Here is a 20231-nt window from a genome sequence, read left to right as displayed (position 1 = left end):
CACCTTAGAGACTAACCAATTTATTAGAGCATAAGCTTTCGTGAGCTACAGCTCACTTCCTCAGATGCATATCGTGGAAACTGCAGCAGGCTTTATATATACACAGAGAATATGAAACAATACCTCCTCCCACCCCACTGTCCTGCTGGTAATAGCTTATCTAAAGTGATCATCAGGTGGGCCATTTCCAGCACAAATCCAGGTTTTCTCACCCTCCACCCCCCCACACAAATTCACTCTCCTGCTGGTGATAGCCCATCCAAAGTGACAACTCTTTACACAATGTGCATGACAATCAAGTTGGGCTATTTCCTGCACAAATCCAGGTTTTCTCACATCCCCCCCCACCCCCATACACACACAAACTCACTCTCCTGCTGGTAATAGCTCATCCAAACTGACCACTCTTCAAGTTTAAATCCAAGTTAAACCAGAACATCTGGGGGGGGGGGTAGGAAAAAACAAGAGGAAACAGGCTACCTTGCATAATGACTTAGCCACTCCCAGTCTCTATTTAAGCCTAAATTAATAGTATCCAATTTGCAAATGAATTCCAATTCAGCAGTTTCTCGCTGGAGCCTGGATTTGAAGTTTTTTTGTTTTAAGATAGCGACCTTCATGTCTGTGATTGCGTGACCAGAGAGATTGAAGTGTTCTCCGACTGGTTTATGAATGTTATAATTCTTGACATCTGATTTGTGTCCATTTATTCTTTTACGTAGAGACTGTCCAGTTTGACCAATGTATATGGCAGAGGGGCATTGCTGGCACATGATGGCATATATCACATTGGTGGATGTGCAGGTGAACGAGCCTCTGATAGTGTGGCTGATGTTATTAGGCCCTGTGATGGTGTCCCCTGAATAGATATGTGGGCACAATTGGCAACGGGCTTTGTTGCAAGGATAAGTTCCTGGGTTAGTGGTTCTGTTGTGTGGTATGTGGTTGTTGGTGAGTATTTGCTTCAGGTTGCGGGGCTGTCTGTAGGCAAGGACTGGCCTGTCTCCCAAGATTTGTGAGAGTGTTGGGTCATCCTTTAGGATAGGTTGTAGATCCTTAATAATGCGTTGGAGGGGTTTTAGTTGGGGGCTGAAGGTGACGGCTAGTGGCGTTCTGTTATTTTCTTTGTTAGGCCTGTCCTGTAGTAGGTAACTTCTGGGAACTCTTCTGGCTCTATCAATCTGTTTCTTTACTTCTGCAGGTGGGTATTGTAGTTGTAAGAAAGCTTGACAGAGATCTTGTAGGTGTTTGTCTCTGTCTGAGGGGTTGGAGCAAATGCGGTTGTATCGCAGAGCTTGGCTGTAGACGATGGATCGTGTGGTGTGGTCAGGGTGAAAGCTGGAGGCATGCAGGTAGGAATAGCGGTCAGTAGGTTTCCGGTATAGGGTGGTGTTTATGTGACCATTGTTTATTAGCAATGTAGTGTCCAGGAAGTGGATCTCTTGTGTGGACTGGACCAGGCTGAGGTTGGTGGTGGGATGGAAATTGTTGAAATCATGGTGGAATTCCTCAAGGGCTTCTTTTCCATGGGTCCAGATGATGAAGATGTCATCAGTATAGCGCAAGTAGAGTAGGGGCTTTAGGGGACGAGAGCTGAGGAAGCGTTGTTCTAAATCAGCCATAAAAATGTTGGCATACTGTGGGGCCATGCGGGTACCCATAGCAGTGCCGCTGATCTGAAGGTATACATTGTCCCCAAATGTGAAGTAGTTATGGGTAAGGACAAAGTCACAAAGTTCAGCTACCAGGTTAGCCGTGACATTATCGGGGATAGTGTTCTTTTTGCGAATACAGACTAACACGGCTGTTACTCTGAAACCTGCCATAATGGCAAAACCATCAACTATATCTTGCACATTTCCCAGACTCACTACCCTTCGTAGCAGAAGTTGATTAATGGCCCTGCACACTTGGAGCAGAGCAGCTCCTACAATTGATTTACCTACTCCAAATTGATTCCCCACTGACCGGTAACTGTCTGGCGTTTCAAGCTTCCAAATAGCGATTGGCCACTCACTTCTCCACTGTCAGAGCAGCTCTCATTTTTGTGTTGCTGAACTCATAGACTCATAGATATTAAGGTCAGAAGGGACCATTATGATCATCTAGTCTGACCTCCTGCAAAATGCAGGCAACAGAATGTCACCCACCCACTCCTGCAATAAACCTCTCACCTATGTCTGAGCTATTGAAGTTCTCAAATCATGGTTTAAAGACTTCAAGGTGCATAGAATCCTCCAGCAAGTGACCTGTGCGCCATGCTATGGAGGAAGGCGAAAAACCCCTAGGGCCTCTTCCAATCTGCCCTGGAGGAAAATTCCTTCCCGACCCCAAATATGGCGATCAGCTGAAACCCTGAGCATGTGGGCAAGATTCACCAGCCAGATACCCAGGAAAGAATTCTCTGTACTAACTCAGATCCCACCCCATCTAACATCCCATCTCAGGCCATTGGGCTTATTTACCATGAATAGTTAAAGATCAATTAATTGCCAAAATCATGTTATCCCATCATACCATCTCTTCCATAAACTTATCGAGTTTAATCTTGAAGCCAGATAGGTCTTTTGCCCCCACTGCTTCCCTTGGAACGCTATTCCAGAACTTCACTCCTCTGATGGTTAGAAACTGCATGGTAGGGGAAAGCTCTGCACAAAGTTCATGGAAGGTGGCCTTCCACATTCAAAAGTTCTGCAGACACGGCTCATGTCAGGGTTCCCTCCCCACTCTGAACTCTCGGGTACAGATGTGGGGACCCACATGAAAGACCCCCTAAGCTTATTTCTACCAGCTTAGGTTAAAAACTTCCCCAAGGCACAAATCCTTCCTTGTCCTTGGATGGGTACTGCTGCCAAGTGAGTTAGACAAAGATTCAGGAAAAGGACCACTTGGAGTTCCTGTTTTTCTAAAATATTCCCCCAAGTCCCTTCACCCCCTTTCCTGGGGAGGCTTGAGAATATTATACCAACCACATAGGTAAACCAGATTCTTAAAAAAACAGAACTTTATTATAAAGGGAAAAAAAGTAAAAGAAGCACCTCTGTAAAATCAGGATGGAAGGTAACTTTACAGGGTAATCAGATACAAAACACAGAGGATTCCCCTCTAGGCAAAAATTTAAAGTTACAGCAAACAGGGATAAACCTCCCTCTTAGCACAGGGAAAATTCACAAGCTAAAACAAAAGATAATCTAATGCCTTTCCTTGCTTTACTTACAATTTTTGTAATCTTAGATCTTATATCAGGCAGGGTTTTAAGAGATGGTTTTTCCTGCCCCTTGTCCCTCTCTGGCTCTGAGAGAACCACACAAAGAGACAAAGCAAAAACCTTCCCCCACAGATTTGAAAGTATCTTCTCCCTTTATTGGTCCTTTTGGTCAGGTGCAAACCAGGTTATTTGAGCTTCTTAACCCTTTACAGGCAAAGGAGGTATTTTATGCTACTCTTAGCTGAAATGTTTATGACAGCTCATCATCCCATACCCGCAAAACATGCGGCCCCACTAGTCAGTGCTTGTTTAACGGGACCAGAAATGGTGCTCAGAGTGAAGCTGCTCTGTGACTGCCATCAGTAACTGTGTATTGTTTTTTTCAATGGCTTGCAGCAGGGCTTCTTGCAGGACATCGCTATGTTTCGTGCGGTGGACCCTACTTCGGCTCTGGAAATACTGCAGGAGAAGGCATGAGGTGTTTGAGATGCTCACAGCTAGTGAGGAGACACTCCATCGGCACAATGAGCATGGTGTGGCCATGCACAATCGACTTCATTAATTTGGGGGCTCGAGGTTGAATTAGATAAAGTCAACTTAATTTTGTAGTGTAGACAAGCCCTGAAATAATCAAACTGAGGCTTCATTTAACTGCAACAGCATTGAGGATAAATAGATAGATCTATGCATTCTGGGGGGCTACTGCTTAAATATGAGAGATTTTGTATTTATTTACAGTATTTGTTTTGGAAATTGGGTCCCCTTCAAGAATTTACAAGGAAGAAGCAAAGGAGTGAAAACTGGACGGTTTCTACATAAATAAAGCTGAATGCATAACAGTTCTGGGGGAAAAAACCCATCAAAACTACACAACACATGCTACCACAAAACATTCATAACCAGAAATAATAATTTATGTAAGGAGAGAAAAAAAGAAATGACAGAATATGGCACAATATTAAAGGCCTTTTAAAGAATGACTATATTTCATTATTAGTGTCATTTATTGGGGTAGTGCATAGTATGCAAACTTGCCAACAATAAAATCCAACTACATTACTCAGTTCTTAAAATTCTAACATCAGTTGCACTTCAAGATGTCTCTGAAGCCCTAAATATTCAAGCTTGTGTTGTGAAATGGTAATAATCTGTATGGTTCTGTTAAATGTGTTCCCTAACCTGGTTTGTTGGTATGGTGGCTATTGATATGTTTGACCTGATCTATAATGAACCAGAGCAGTACAGCACAGTATAGAGGGATTTTTTTGTTCACCTCCATTGAAAAACAGTACTGAGAACCCTATTTGATGTGTAACATGGAGAAGACTGATGCTCTGTATACCTATTCAGGATACAAGACCTCATCACTTTCTACTACCCTCCTCTTCATTTTTGATCTGTACCTGCTCTTTCATGTTTTTTCTGACTTTTTTTTTTCACGTGCTTGTATCTTGCACTGGCAGACACTTTCCTTTCCAAGAGTAATTCAAGAGGATGTTAAATAGCACTTTTTAAAGTTAGACATTTTTAAATCAGCAGGTCCAGATAACTTGCATCCAAGAGTTTTAAAAGAGCTGGACAAAGAGGTCGCTGGACCATTAATGTTGATTTTTCAATAAGTTTGGAACACAGGGGAAGTTCCAGAAGACTGGAAGAAAGCTAATGTTGTGTCTATATTTAAATAGGGTAATCAGGACAACCCAGGTAATGATCTGACATTGATTCTGAGCAAAATAATGGAACAGCCAATGTGTGAGAATCAATTAATAAAGAAGGAAAGGATAGTAATATCATTCAGTGTTTCCAAAATGGTGCGCTGAACATGCCTTAAAAATTTTCCCCTTACCAGCATTCTAACTTCCTCATGACAGCAGGCATCAGCATAGAGAGTGGGATATGAGCAGCAGCAGCAGCGTGGAGCCAGCGACGAGACAGTCAGTAGCCTGGTAGTGATCACAGCCCTGCCCTGGGGATGGATGGGCTGGCTGAGAACTCCAGGATGGGGCAGGGCTTACAGAACAAGGGCAAGGAGGCTGGTGGGAGCTGAGCAGGGGACTTGGGGGCTGAGATGGGGAGAGGAGAGCAGGGGGCTGGGGAGATGTGGGATCAGGGGGCTGACGGGCTGAAAAGAGAAGAGGAAGGAGGAGGAATGGGGCTGGGGACAAGGACCAGGAGGTCTGGGATGGAGGGTATGGGAGAGGATGGAGAGCTAGGGCTGGAGGGGGGAGGGTCAAGCAGGAATAATGATGGCTTCCCCAAAATTACAAAATGCAGTGTGGTGAACCACTGATATAGTTCATGCCAATCAACATGGGTTCATGGAAAATAGAGCCTGTCAAACTACTAGAGGTCTTTTTCTGATGAGATTACAGGTTTGATTGATAAAGGTAATAGTGTTGATGTAATCTAATTAGACTTCTGTAAGGCATTTGACTTAGTGTCACACGATGTGGCATTCCAATAACTTGTAGACCACTCAAGTTTAAATGCAAACAAGAACAAACTTTTATGCGAGACATTTTATGGGCACCCTCTCTCTAGGTCTTTCTCCATGACCTGCTGGGGCTCCTCCTCTTCCCTTTCCAGACTCTGTGTCCTGGTTTCTAAAAGGAACCATGCCTCATAAGCAGCCATTCCCAAATACTACACTCCCCTCCAACCACTTCTCCTTCTAAACATTTTTTTTGGTATAACCATACAATAGCAAATTACATAATTTAAATTCATAATTCCAGTAATTCCTTTGGATGTTACACTACAACATGCTTCAGCCAACATGGGGGCCTACAGGAGCATAAAGGTAAAACTACTTATTTGGAACTTCAAATGTGTAAGTCCAGAAAGACGCAATTGGGTTTATTTCTGTTTATTTCTTATGGCTAGTGGACTCCTCTGTGCTAACGCCAAATGCTTTTCGTTTTGCTTGTAACCTTTAACCTGGACCTCCCTCAAGAAGCTTATTCTTGATATTTAAATTTTGTAAGTGGGTTTTTTAAATCTAACAAAAGCCTAAGTTCCAGATGTATTTTCTTTCTTTTCAATTTTAATAAAATTTACCTTTGTTAAGAACAGGATTGGATTTTTGGTGTCCTAAGAGGTTTGTGCATATGTTGTTAAATTAGCTGGAGGCAACAGCTGATTTCCTATGTTTTTCTTTCTCAGCTCTTCCCCGGGGGGTTGGGGTGGGTGGGTGAAAGGACTTGAGGGTACCCCACAGGAAGGAATTCCCAAGTGTGCCTTTCTGGTTTCAAAGGGTTTTTTTGCATTTGCGTGCTGGCAGCATCTACCCATCCAAGGTCAGAGAGAAACTGTAACCTTGGGAGTTTAATACAAGCCTGGAGTGCCCAATATTAATTTTTAGAATTCTTGTGTGCCCCCAACTTCTGCACTCGAAATGCCAGAGTGGGGAATCAGCCTTGTCATATGTGATTTATAAGTCTACATAAGAATTTTTACATAGCATACTGCCTATGATAAAATATTATCTTGCATGTTCCAAACCCACCAAGCAGAAAATCCCCATCTTTTTTCTAGGCAGACATCTCTCTTCGCATTCGCTTCTCTCTCCTCTGTCTCCCCCAGGATCACTAATTAATTTCGAGTAAACATCTAGAACCCACAGAGTGACAACAAACTAGATGCGCGAAAGAGAAATAAAGAATTTATCAGAAAAAAGATAATAATGAAAAAAGACTGGTAATCTGTAGACAGGCATTGAGAAAGTTAGAAAAACTAGCCTATATTCAAGCATATATAATGAATATTTAATAGCCTATAAATCATACATGTACATAGTTTGAAATAACTTGTTCACCAAGTACTCAGAATATTTTGATATATATGTATATCTTCCTTCATTTCTCTCAAAGCCCTCTTTTTATCCTTTCATCAGCACTTGCTGACATTTACTGTGAAGATTCCCAAAACTGATGGAGGGAAGCAAACACAAATTTGTCCTGCTCAGATCCACTCTACCCAAGTCCATAAGACGATCACCTGCAAACTCAATCATGTGAAACATGGATAGCGCATGGAGCAGAAAGCGGCGTGTGCACTAAAATACATATGTATCAGATCAAAAGAAGAAAGAACACACTAGCACTTAAGAAATCAAAGAAAAACAGGGGCGAAGGCACTATACGACTGCACGTGCTGGACCGTAAACAAAAGATGGCAGCCATCTATTACCAGCCAAGGGGGACACTATAGATGACGTCGCTCCTAGGACGAGGCCCATACGAGTATGAGTTTGGAAGGATTGCTTCACAACACTGCCCTCTCTGACCTCACATTTTTCCCAATTTTATCGGCCGTGAGCTGATTTATTTAAATAAATTATGATGGCAGTGTCAGAATTTTACCAGTAACAGCTGACCAACGAAGCCCTGCCTTAGGAGACTGATAGCAGACTTACTCATAGAAATACTAATTTTACAAGTGCAATTATCTTTTCTCAGCCCTGGTCTCCTGCCCGCCTCCTCACCCTGCTGTGGCTTGCCACTCACCTCCTTACTCCCCCACCAGACCACCAGCAAGAGCTGGTGGCCGCATTCTGAGGCCACCACAAACAATGGTGCGAGAACCCCTGCCCTAAACTGTAGCTTAGTTAGTTTATGTGTTAATCCGGCACTGGTAACATTCTGAGAAGTCTTACTTCTTTAGCTGCACTTTTCTATTTCATTTTGCCATGTGACTGGTGATATTCTTTCTGTAAAAAACAATCTATTTTTAAATCTTGCTAGACATAGGGGAACTCACAGTGAGGAAAGTGATTCATTTAGCTGGTCTGTGTGGGTGTGGGAACCTATGGATTTAAAAAGCCACAAGGGTCCAGAGAGATAAGGGGGAGGACAAATTGCACTGCAGCAGGAGTTTGTTAGTTTCAAAAGTAGTGCGCCCAGTTTCAGCTCTGGGTAACTCTATCCAGCTATGCCAGTGAGAACTAGTATTAGAATGACAGCTAGAGGTTTCAGTCTTTGTAGGATTTCCGTCAGCTTCTTATCATATTAACAAATTATAGTAACTTCTCCCCTATCAAGTGGTTAAACATTTCTGTGGTGTAAATGTCGAGAAATGCCAGGACAACGACAGTTTTTAGTTCTGAGGTGTGACATCTGTGGAGACCCACATGACTCACTCTGTTGAAAATACCAAGGTTATAAATTCTAGTGTTAAACTGATTGTCTGGATAACAAACCTTAGTGGAAGACTGGGTAGAAACAGTGTATAGGTGTGTAACGATGCTGCCTTTGGTGGGACACTTCTGAGAGTACCAATTCAGGACAAATTGCTTAGAGCAGGGCAGTCACAGCCCAAGGCTGGGGTTCCTTTGCACACCAAAGCAAACCAAACCAGCCAAACAGAGAAGACTTTGGTTTTATCCCACTGGCTAACCATAAGTCATATAAGCAATTGCCTTAGATACTCCAGGTTCCCAGTATTACCACCAGAGCCACTCATTATGAAGATGAATGATTATGAAAACCAATACCCCAGCAAAAGAAAAAGGGTTCTCCTGATCCCAAAGGACCAAGCCCCAGACCCAGATCAATATACAAATTAGATCTTACCCACAAATCACGCTGTTGCCAATCCTTTGGAATCTAAAGTCTAAAGGTTTATTTCTAGAAAGAAAGAAATATAAACGAGAGCTAAAATTGGTTACATTGAATCAATTGCATACAGTAATGGCAAAGTTCTTGGTTCAGGCTTGTAGCAGTGATGGAATAAACTGCAGGTTCAAATCAAGTCTCTGGAGTACATCCACAGCTGGGATGGGTCATTCAGTCCTTTGTTCAGAGCTTCAGTTTGCAGCAAGGTTCCTCCAGAAGTAAGAAGCAGGATTGAAGACAAAATGGATATGAGGCAGCTGCCTTTTATAGTCTCTTCCAAGTGGAAGGCATGAAATATTTCCAGGTAAATGCATGCAGTGGTCTGTAAAGCTGACCAGTTCTGTAAAATCAGCAGCTATGTTTTAAGAATAAATTAGTTTGAATTTAGTGTCTCTGAAAGGCGCTATGTTGACAGCTCTGTGGGATGAATCCTTTAGTTATCTACATGTAGCAGCAATGCAAGCTTTCCCACATTGCATTGTTAATATGCCTGACTCTGATTGTGACAGCCTGGGGGGGAGCTGCACCTGTGATCGCTCTCTCTCTCACTCTCCTGTGGCACTGTTTCCAAGTGACAGGTCCCTACGTGCTCTCCTCCCAAAGTGGCATTCCATAGTTCACACCACTTGAGATGGGATTACCAGGCTGCCACACCCCCTGTTCCTACCACAGAGGTGACAACTTTTTCTGTTTTCACTTCTCTGAAGGTGGAACCCCGCCTGCACTCAGAGACTGGATCTTGGGGTGGCAGTGTCCCTGTTTCCAGCTGTGTTAACAGTACAGGCCAAACTGCAGCTGGTACCTGCAAGACTTCTCTTCAGGTGCTTATCACCAGCAGCTGATAAACGTGACTCAGAACAGCTCCTTCCAAATATGCATATTGGCACTGAAAATGATTAGGGGGCTGGGGCACATGATTTATGAGGAGAGGCTGAGGGAACTTGGATTATTTAGTCTGCAGAAGAGAAGAGTGAGGGGCGATTTGATAGCAGCTTTCAACTACCTGAAGGGGGGTTCCAAAGAGGATGGAGCTAGGCTGTTCTCCGTGGTGGCAGATGACAGACAAGGAGCAATGGTCTCAAGTTGCAGTGGGAGAGGTCTAGCTTAGATATTAGGAAAAGACTATTTCACTAGGAGTGTGGTGAAGCACTGGAATGGGTTATCTAGGGAGGTGGTGGAATCTCCATCCTTAGAGGCTTTGAAGGTCCGGCTTGACAAAGCCCTGGCTGGGATGATTTAGTTGGTGTTGGTCCTGCTTTGAGCAGGGGGTTGGACTAGACGACCTCCTGAGGTCTCTTCCAATCCTAATCTTCTATGATTCTAAATTAAGATGGAGAATTTTAAGATGTCCACACCTGTCAAATAGGAACTAGACTGACCGCAGAAAAGACTTGGTAACAAGTTTTTGTCCCTATGAGCCAATTCTAGATTTGACCCGAAGATGAAAAGGTCTGTTTGCTCCTGAGCCATCCAGCCTCCCAAATAGCTGTATTACAGACTTCATGAAACCCTATAGTATTATTCCTGTTGTTTCCCAGTTACTACAGTAGACAATACAATGCAATTTAAGAGTATATGCCAATTGTTGCTCTTCAGAAAACCAAGGAGTGATTTTTCTACAATAGAGAACTTGAGGGCTGAATTAGAGGGACACAGGTCATATATTGTGTTTTGCTGAAGCAATCAGCCATATAAAGGCAACACTGTAGAGAAGACGACAGATCTGGCTTGGGAGGCTAATCTCAGCTCAGTGTGTGTGCAATTATATACACATTTTAAAATAGACAAAACAGGAAATAAATAATTTCTCAATAATCCTGCACAAAATATTCCATTTATCTCATGCTGCACATGTGCTTTTTAAGTAACTTTAACTTGTTTTAGGGCCAAATGCTGTTTTCCCATGCAAAGTTAGGGTAGATAAAAATATGGAACCATTGGGGCCAATTCTGGCCCTCCACTCAGGTCCCTAAACATGCATGGCCACTATAAAAGGGGATGCTATAGGCTGAGAGAGAATTCCCCCTATGCTGCGTCAATGTAGGGAGGATGGAAGTGGCATTATATTGCCATCACTCACACATAGTCCCCAGCTGGGAGGAGGGCTGCCAAGGCAGGATGGGGCAACTGATCACTGCATGCACCTGGTTCTCTTTGGCAGCAAAACAGCTCACTGGTGGCTGGGTGAGTCTGCCACTAGTAAAAGCAGCTCCTGAGTTGGCCTAACTTATGCTATGCTCTTGGTGTCGGCCAAATCCAAGCCGCACAAAGTAGCAAAGAAGCACTGTATTGTGAAGGTAATGCTGAAGTTTTACAACCAAGTGGTTTAGAGGGTACTTTGCTCATACTGAAAACTGTGGTTAGAGGACAGGTTTAGAGCATACTGTGTCTTTAAGTAGGTGGAGGGAAAAAGAAAGCTGGAGGACTGCCTCTGACATTGGTGCTTTTCAAAGTTTCTGGTGCATGTGTGGCTAATGCCATTTTTGGTAAGTAAAAATGGAAATCTTGTCTTATCCTATTACCATTTTTTTGCATCAAGCCCGGCCCTTTTGAGATCTTGGAATCAAATGGCTGTATTTACTTGTTTTGTTTGATTCCAAATTCCAGATACCTTTAAATTAATTCATTCTGATATTAATGGTGATGGCTTAACCTCAAAAACTTGCATAAGCCCCAAACATTCAAATGCTTATAGAAATATTTGGAGTGTTACCTTCTTTTTGTTATCTTCCATTCTTAATCCTCTCTTCTGCCCACTAAACCTGATCCTTCCCCCATCACAGCTGCTCATTCTTCTGACACACAGTTACATCCTTCTGTATCCCAACTATCTCTCCGGCTTTCTCAGTGTCTTCAGCTTGATTCCCGACTCCCGTGCTATCACATTAGGAGGAGCTTGAAGGCTTGCCGTTCCCTCTGCCAGGCTTGGTTTTGCTGTTCAGTTTAATTGCAGCACTCTCCATGCTGGAGTCTTGCCCCTGAACTAATTGAAAATTCCATTACTTGCAAAAAGGCTGTAATTGGCCTGTGAGAGATTATCATACTTACCCAAGTGCTAAAATTGATTCCAGCAAAGGAATGAGATAGGGGATAATTATCCATATGACTTCAAAATTTAAAAGGGAAAGGGATGAGTTTATTTTGTTAAAATGGTAAGGTTTGAGATTTGGCCTGAGGTTTGGAATTGTTATTTATTCTGAATTAGCTCTTCATGATTATATTTTCTTGACCTTTACAGTCTGTATAATTTTGTAATTGTAGGCACAACCAAACCCTTTTAGTAGGCCTGTATTTCAAACCAGTTATTTATTTCAGCCTTATAACAAAGCTTATAGTTCTGATCTGTCATGCCCATTAACCCAGGTGATATCCAGAAATTACAGGAAGTGGTAATGCGAGTGAATTATAAGTACTAGAGGAATTATGGACTTGCCAAATATATCATATAGAAACTTTCCCAATAAAGGAAAGTGCCAATATAAATGTTGGAGGCTCAACCCTTTGGTGATAGCTGGGCGCATGTACCAAAGAATGCTATTATGGTCACATACCAGTTGCCCATGATGAACATTCTGGAAGTTTTCATCAGAAGAAAAGTCAGTTGAAGCAATAAGGATGGAGACTTCACGTGGAATGTAAAGGCTCATCTGATGAGAGTATTGAAAGGCTGAGTGTTTAGCTTAGAGGCTCCTTTGTCCCTCCTGGAAGCTAACAGCAGGTCAGGCTGTGGTTCTAGACACTGAGGCTACGTCACAAAGGGCTGGTCTACACTACCATGATAAATTGATCTCAACTATGCTACTTCCGTTATGTGAATAACCTAACTGAAGTCGATGTTTCTAGATCCACTTATTGTGCTGTGTTGACGGGAGATGCTCTCCTGCTGACTTATCTTATGCTTCTCGGGGAGGTGGAGTACATAAATCGAAGGAGGAGCACCCTCCCAGTGATTTAGCATGTTTTCACCTGACCAGCTAAATCCATGCTGCTGCTCCATAGTGTAGCTTTGGATTTAGCTCCATAGTGTGGACATGGCCTATATTTCCAATGATGACGAGTAATAAAAACCTACTTTATAATTTGATAGAGACATGTTGCAATCACCATTCAATAATTTTAGTTTGGTGTTTCTAGATCTACTTATGTGTTGGTTCTTATAGCAATTTCATCATTATATTCTCTCAGGCCTGATTTTTTGTTTCTGTACATTGCTATATACTGTAGCCCATTATTAGTGTTAAACAGTTAATTTGATCCTTTTTATCTGTTTTTCTCTGGACTGCAGAGACTGCTTTTATTTAGAATGCAGTAGTAATATAAAAACAGTAGTAATATGTAATAGAACAGGGAAGACCTTCAAAGCCTTCTACTGAATGTTAAAACAAGAACCCGTGGGATGACACTTACTCAAAATGTAAACAATTTACAAAAGGGTGATTTTGGCAGTAGTAAGAATATAATGCGTTCAGCTCTCTCTTGACTAGATTAATTAAATTGCATTTTGTTGCTGACAAGGGAAAGGCTGGCTAGGGATTAAGTAACTGTGGTTTATTCACAAGTGTCTTTTATCTAACACCAGTGGACAGAGCCATTCACCCTACATTAAAATAATTACTAAAGTTCCCTTCAATATTGCAGATCCCAAATTAATGCTTCTGACTGCTGTTGTAAATGGGTCCAATATTTCTAGTAAGTTAGCCATGTGACAGAGTTATGTCCATATTCTCTTGGAACTAAATAATATAAATCTTAGTGTATTCATCACTGACATGTTATCTTGCTTAATTGAAATGCTTTTTTTATCTCAGCTTGATACAAAATTGGGTTTTAGAAAATTATAATGTTTCCCTTCACTGATACTCCTGGTGTCCTCTTTTATCACTTTATTGTGGCACAATGTGGTTTGCCATTGCTTCCAACACAACAATCATATGTTCTAGCTTTTCCATACATTTATCCATACAAAGTCACCTCCAGTCCTGCAAAATTCTAGTTTTAAGTCTGATGCCCAGTTTATTTCAAGTCTTTCCCAAAGGTACCACTCTTCTCCACACAGAGCAGCCATTCACCAGCTGCCAGATCCAGAGAACACTTCCCAGATGGTTTCTTTTCTCAAAATGACTAACTTCTATGCCAAATTCATTCTTAATTTTGTGGACTTCATCACTGCCAATTGCGCTTTCTCTTCCAGGCAGTTGTTTCTTGCCAGTTGTCCCAGAAGCCAGTGTCATTGCCTTTGAAGAATACTTGGTATATTCTCTTTTTCTCACATATTTCTCCTGGAATATTTATCATTCCTAGCCAAGTTTCAGTATAACTACAGAATTGAGGAACTACAGAATTGTGAGTTTATGCATATTTGAAGTGGCCACCTCTATAATCTGCCAAGACTATATTCCCAACAGCAGTTGGATTAGTTCAGTAAACTTTATCAGTATGATGGGGCATAAGCTAAAACCTATAAATAACAAGAGTGCCCACTGCAGGATTCTGTATGCATGCTGTTGAGGCTCAGGGCTACAGGCTGGCATCTACAGGGCTCAGAAAAAGGCACAGAAGGCATTCTGCTCCTTTGTGCATATGCATTACAATACCATCTTTAACCACATGGTTGCATACTATTTTTGACACAGGAGACCTTGCCTCATTTAGAGCACAGAATGGACACATGAGTTAAGGTTGTGCAGGGAATTGTAAATCTGGTTATATCGAGTGCTTGACTTTGCAACCTAAAACATTCTTTTGACACGCTCCAAGAGCACAATACTGTTACTTTTAAAATTGTAATTTAAGCTGCTCCTTGGAAGTTTTTTGACAGGATGTTACAGGAATGCTGTTCATGCTGCACCTACATGGTGGGCCTGATTCTAATTTGCAGTGATCTCCTTTCTCTTCACACGTATAAAGGCTAATTACAGGCTGAAAACCAGTTGACCTGGTCCTGCATGACCTTGGAACAGGGGGAGAGATAGGGAGTGCGAGGAATCCTCAACTGTAGAAACCAAAGTAGGGAGGAAAATGGCAGAATTCACATATTTAAGACCATAGCATACCACTACCAAAAATTTACTTATAGACACCTACACAAATATATTGAGTCAATGCCTGCATGATCCTTGCCTAAAATGAGGAGTGCAGAACCACTGATTATCAAACGTAAATTTTTTTTAATAATCGGTTTTCCCTTGCTATACACTGCTTTTTTCGTCTTTATATCAAGTTAATGAAGTTGCACTGTATTTATTTTGCAACAACCCATCATTCTACCATGGTTCAGTTGTGTTTTTATAAACTGCCTGGATAAGAAAGTCATCTGAGAACATGTCACAGCCAGTTACATGGTTTATTGCATAAACAAGATCAGGTGACAACCCTGGGCAGTTTGAAACAGCGTGGCCTATCACAACATGGGCCCATTAATGGGATCTTGTGGCTATATATGAAAATGTTGGTTTTACTTGGTTTTACTTCTTAAAATCATTGTAAGAGGTATATATTCTTTCTTTATTAGACTTATGTATACTGCATGTATTTTGGCATATCTCAGGTATCTATATCAGTGGTTTTCAAACTGCAGGTTGCGACCCAGTAGTGCGTTGTGGAATGGAAGGCACTGGGTCGCGGCGGCTCTGGTCAGCACCGCCGACTGGGCCGTTAAAAGTCCCGTAGGCGGTGCTGCCCGGCTAACACAGGCTAGTTCCGACCTGTTCTGACACTGCGCTGCACTCCAGAAGCAGCCAGCAGAAGGTCTGTCTCCTAAGCGGGGGGGCCATGGGGCTTGGTGTTCTGCCCCCGCCCCGAGCACTCCCGGGAACCAGCCAATGGGAGCTGTGGAGGCGGTGCCTGTGCATGAGCGCAGCGCACAGCCACTTGCGCACCTCTACCTAGGAGCCGGACCTACTGCTGGCCGCTTCCAGGGTGCAGTACGGTCTGTGATGCCAGGATAGGCAGAAAGCCTGCCTCTGCACCCCTGCTGTGCCGCTGACTGGGAGCCGCCCCAGGTAAGCCCATGCCCCACCCCTCTGCCCCAGCCCTGAGCCTCTGCCAAACCTGGAGCACCTTCCCACACCCCAAACCCCTCATCCTCAGCCCCACCCCAGAGCCTGCACCCCCAGCCCTGAGCCCCTCCTACACCCCAAGCCCCTCATCCCCAGCTCCATTGGGTCGTGGGCATCAACAATTTTCTTCAGCTGCGTTGCCAGAAAAAGAGTTTGAAAACCACTGATCTATATCACTTTATTATCTGATAACACTCTCTCTGGGGACTGTCCCTTGTCTTGGCAGAGGGCTGGACTCTCAGATCTCTAATCAGTCTTTCTGAGCTCTAACTACTGTGATTAAATAAAATTTCCACTGCTTATATGTCAGTTATTCTTCTTAAGGTTTAACCCAAGAGATACTGAGGTGGCAATTACAGGTGTTGAGCACCTCTCAGTTAAGAGAGGTTTCAGAGTAACAGCCGTGTTAGTCTGTATTCGCAAAAAGAAAAGGAGTACTTGTGGCACCTTAGAGACTAACCAATTTATTTGAGCATGAGCTTTCGTGAGCTACAGATGCATCCGATGAAGTGAGCTGTAGCTCACGAAAGCTCATGCTCAAATAAATTGGTTAGTCTCTAAGGTGCCACAAGTACTCCTTTTCTTTTTTCAGTTAAGAGACTGACCATACCCAGTCTTTCCTGTGAATGGAAGAAAGAAGGGGAGAGTTTGACAAAAAAATAATTTTACTAATTTTGTCCTTGTCTTAGAAAACAGTGATATCTTTTCTAATCCAGAGATAGAGATGACTCTTGTAATGTGGGGCAAAAGGTATGTTTGTAAGGACTCATGGCCTAGAACCCAGGTCCATCAAGTCTGGGGTGGCTGATAGTCTCACAGGGCTACTGGAAGATCATACAGAGGTACAGCAAGGGAGCACTTTAAAGAGTAGGCACCACAGGAAGTACCTCCCATGAGATCCAGAGTAACAGTACCCTGCGGCCCTCTGATTGGCCAAGTGCCAATACTTAACCCCAGGTGTTGGCCCAGGAAGTTGTCTGGGCAACTTTTCAGACTTTGGCCTGCTCTAATGCTAGACTTTACCTTGTGTCCTGATCTCTGGTCTCTGACCCAGATTCCTGCCTCTTGATTCTAACCTGGTACCGCCCGATAGTCTGTCTTCCACCCGGCCTGACTCTGACCCTGACTCTTGTTTATGGGACCTGCACTGTGATTCGTCCAACTGCTTCCTGGTGACTCCTGTCCCTGGTGGACAGACCTCAACCCAGCTGTGACTGCTAGGCCAGACTGCCTATGCCATGGTCCCTTGCAGTATAGTATGTTCATTTTGACAATTCACAAATTAATTGGAATACTATCCAATACATTGCAAACTTTAGATCTAAGTCAAGAAACACTCAAGCATGTTCTTCAGTCCATCCCTGTTCAGGAAATCATGTACCTAAGTACCATGTTCTTCTACAGGCCAAAGCGTACACTTAGAGATAAGCACATGTTTAAGCACCCTTCCTGAATAGGGATGATTTCCTGAATCAAGGCCTTGAGAGGTGGGGTTGTGGAATCTATGGTTATTAAGTGACAATGCTAACATTTTAGAGTTCAAATAACCATTAGATTTATATTTTACTAGAAATGGGCCTAAATCACAAAATTCAGATCCAATTTCCCCCTAAGCATGAGCATGATTGGAGCCAGTGTTTTTGGTTAAGTACATTAGATGTATAGGCCCAGCATTCATTGTTCAGATCTGGATTTTAATTTCTCCAAAGTTTGGGTATGTTTGGATCCAGGGTTTTCATCTGAGCCTTTTCTAGCTGTTATGTCTTGCTGAATGTTGTGTCTGTTTATCATCTTGCTGTAACATCATATCTTTTTGGACCATTTTACTGTTTCAAATTTTTATAGAATTCTTTCCTACTTGTCCTTTTTTTTGTTCCTAAACATCTTCTCAGTTTCTGGATATTTCTGTTTTTCAAAAGAAAAATAAAGAAACCAAGGTTGTGGCCCAGACATGCTCTAACATTTTTTTTGAGACACCAAGTCAGATGCCTTCAATGAATTTACTGTAACCTGAAAGATTGAACCTCTTCTTGGAACTTTTATGAATTAAGAATCTTTAAAATCATAACACAGTAACTACTGGCATTGTTCCTGAAGAAAGAATAGCTGTGGATCTGAATGCTAACTTGGCTTGCCAGTCTTGTCAATGGCCGTGAGAGTTATCTTGGATGGACTCTGACCGAGTAGAACCAGGAAGGATGGAAAATGAAGAAACCTGACAAACTTCCAGAACCAGAGCTTGTTTAATTATTTTTTCTCATTCTTTTCCTTTCATGTTTGTTTGTTTCCCCTGGTTTTGTCATAATAATAATAAATAATTGAATACTATCACATTGTTTACACCTTAAAAGGTAGGTTTTCTTTTTTTTAAAATGTAACAGAATTTAATACGAATAAAATAGTGGGTTTTTTTCCACACAGTGTCACTGACAAACATGAGAGATGGACTAAAACAGGGTCATGCTAATAACTGAGACCCTGAAATGTCAACTCACGTGCACTACCGCCGTATTTTTTCCATAGTAAAGGCTCGCTGAAATCTGAAAAAAGTAGAGAGACTATAAATGATGGAAAGGAAATTAGACTTCAAATACGTACTTTCACTTCTAATAATCTAACATCTTATTGCTAATGCACGTAGCAAATTTTGTTTTTAACGGATTAATCTTTCTCTTGGAACTGTCCCATTTGGAGCATGTTACATAATTTACCTGCACAGGAAAAGAGACTGTTTTTACAATCTATTTAAGATAATGAATCCAAAATTAAGTGAGACTTTGCAAGTTTGTTACTAGAATGCCAGAGGTCATAGAACATTAACAGATTTGTTTAATGTATTCCACTAATGTAAACATTTACTGTTATGATTATATTTGTTTAAAAAAATCAGGACTTTCTTTTCAGTTAGATAGCGCACAACTCTAAATTGTTTTCATGCACAGTAGCTTTGATCAACATGTTAATGAATTACCATAGGTAAAGAAATGTAAGTAGAGTCATTCATACCTTATCTTGCTATTTACTGCATAATAGCTGCAAATGCTTCTTAAGGCATCATATGCAAACTCATTTTATGAACTCTTTTTGGTTTAGAAAGCATGATTAGCTGTGCAGGTTTCCATTTCACTAATTAATTTTTTTCTTATTTGTAACATTTTCTAATACTAATTCTGAATTTTATATTCAGAATGTAAAAAATCCCTATAATATTATGATAAAGAATCCAAAATATTAAGTCCACTTTTGGGTAGGAGTGTATTACAGTAGCTTTTTGCAAAGGGAGAACTTCGCATCTGTGTTTGAAATTGTATTTTAAGTGATTGTAAAGGTTACTGAGACAAATCTTCTTGCCTCTTGACATACTGGTACCTTTGAAATATACTTAAAGAACAGAAGTTACCACCATCCTCGAAATGAGGATATTTACACATCATGGTTTATATGAGGAAGAATTAATCTTCACATTTATAGGACTAGGTATAGTAGCTATGCCGAGCAGTGCTATATCAAGCATTCAGCTCATTAAGCCCAAGGGAATTACATATTATGCCAAGGCATTAGATATAGCCAAAGGACAGCAGAGACCTAATGAGCTAAGAGCTTGAAGTGAACATTTTGTTAACTGTAATGGAGCTTAATTAGACAAAAATGCTTTTTAGGACACTTCTTTTCTTCTTTAAATCTTTTTTTAAACATTTTGATGTCTATCTGCTCTTGTACTGTGAGACTTTTCTACCAGTTAAGTCAAAAGCATGAAAGGTGAATAAACTTTCCAGGCCAAGTTGAACATTCAGACACTTCATTTTATACTTAATACTTAGTTCATGGACTCTACCAGAAATTGTGTTTCCTGGGTTATATGCAAAATGTTTAATTAAACTGAAGCCATCTGAAATTTAAATGGTTTGGGACAATTGACTTTAAGGCTATGTATGAATTGCTATATGAGAAATAACACCTACTCACTGCAGTCTGGCGTCCTGCTGCAGCACAAACTATGAACAGAAGCTGGCTCTGATTTCCTAAACATAATCTGAACTTGAAGCAAGTGCAAAACCTACGAGTCTGCTGCTGGTCTGCTGCACATTGAGGAGTCAACAGACGTGACAATGAGTTGTAGTAGCATCACTGAAATAATAAGTAGGCACATGGAACAAACCAATGAATCCCACAGTGGGAGCTAGGTGAATTGGAATCAGCACCTTGAATTCACACAGACCTAGAAGAGCAGTGTGGTCCAGTGGATAGGGCATCACACTAGCTACAGTACATTCACTTTCAGTGTCCTTGCTTTTAAAAAAAGTAGATAACCATTTCATCCCAACCCTCTATGCCATATTTATTCCTCCATAG

Source organism: Lepidochelys kempii, chromosome 2, assembly GCF_965140285.1.
Source record: "Lepidochelys kempii isolate rLepKem1 chromosome 2, rLepKem1.hap1, whole genome shotgun sequence".
Classification (NCBI taxonomy): Eukaryota; Metazoa; Chordata; order Testudines; family Cheloniidae; genus Lepidochelys; species Lepidochelys kempii.
The sequence above is the reverse complement of the archived record's forward strand: the minus strand, read 5'-3'. Positions refer to the sequence as shown.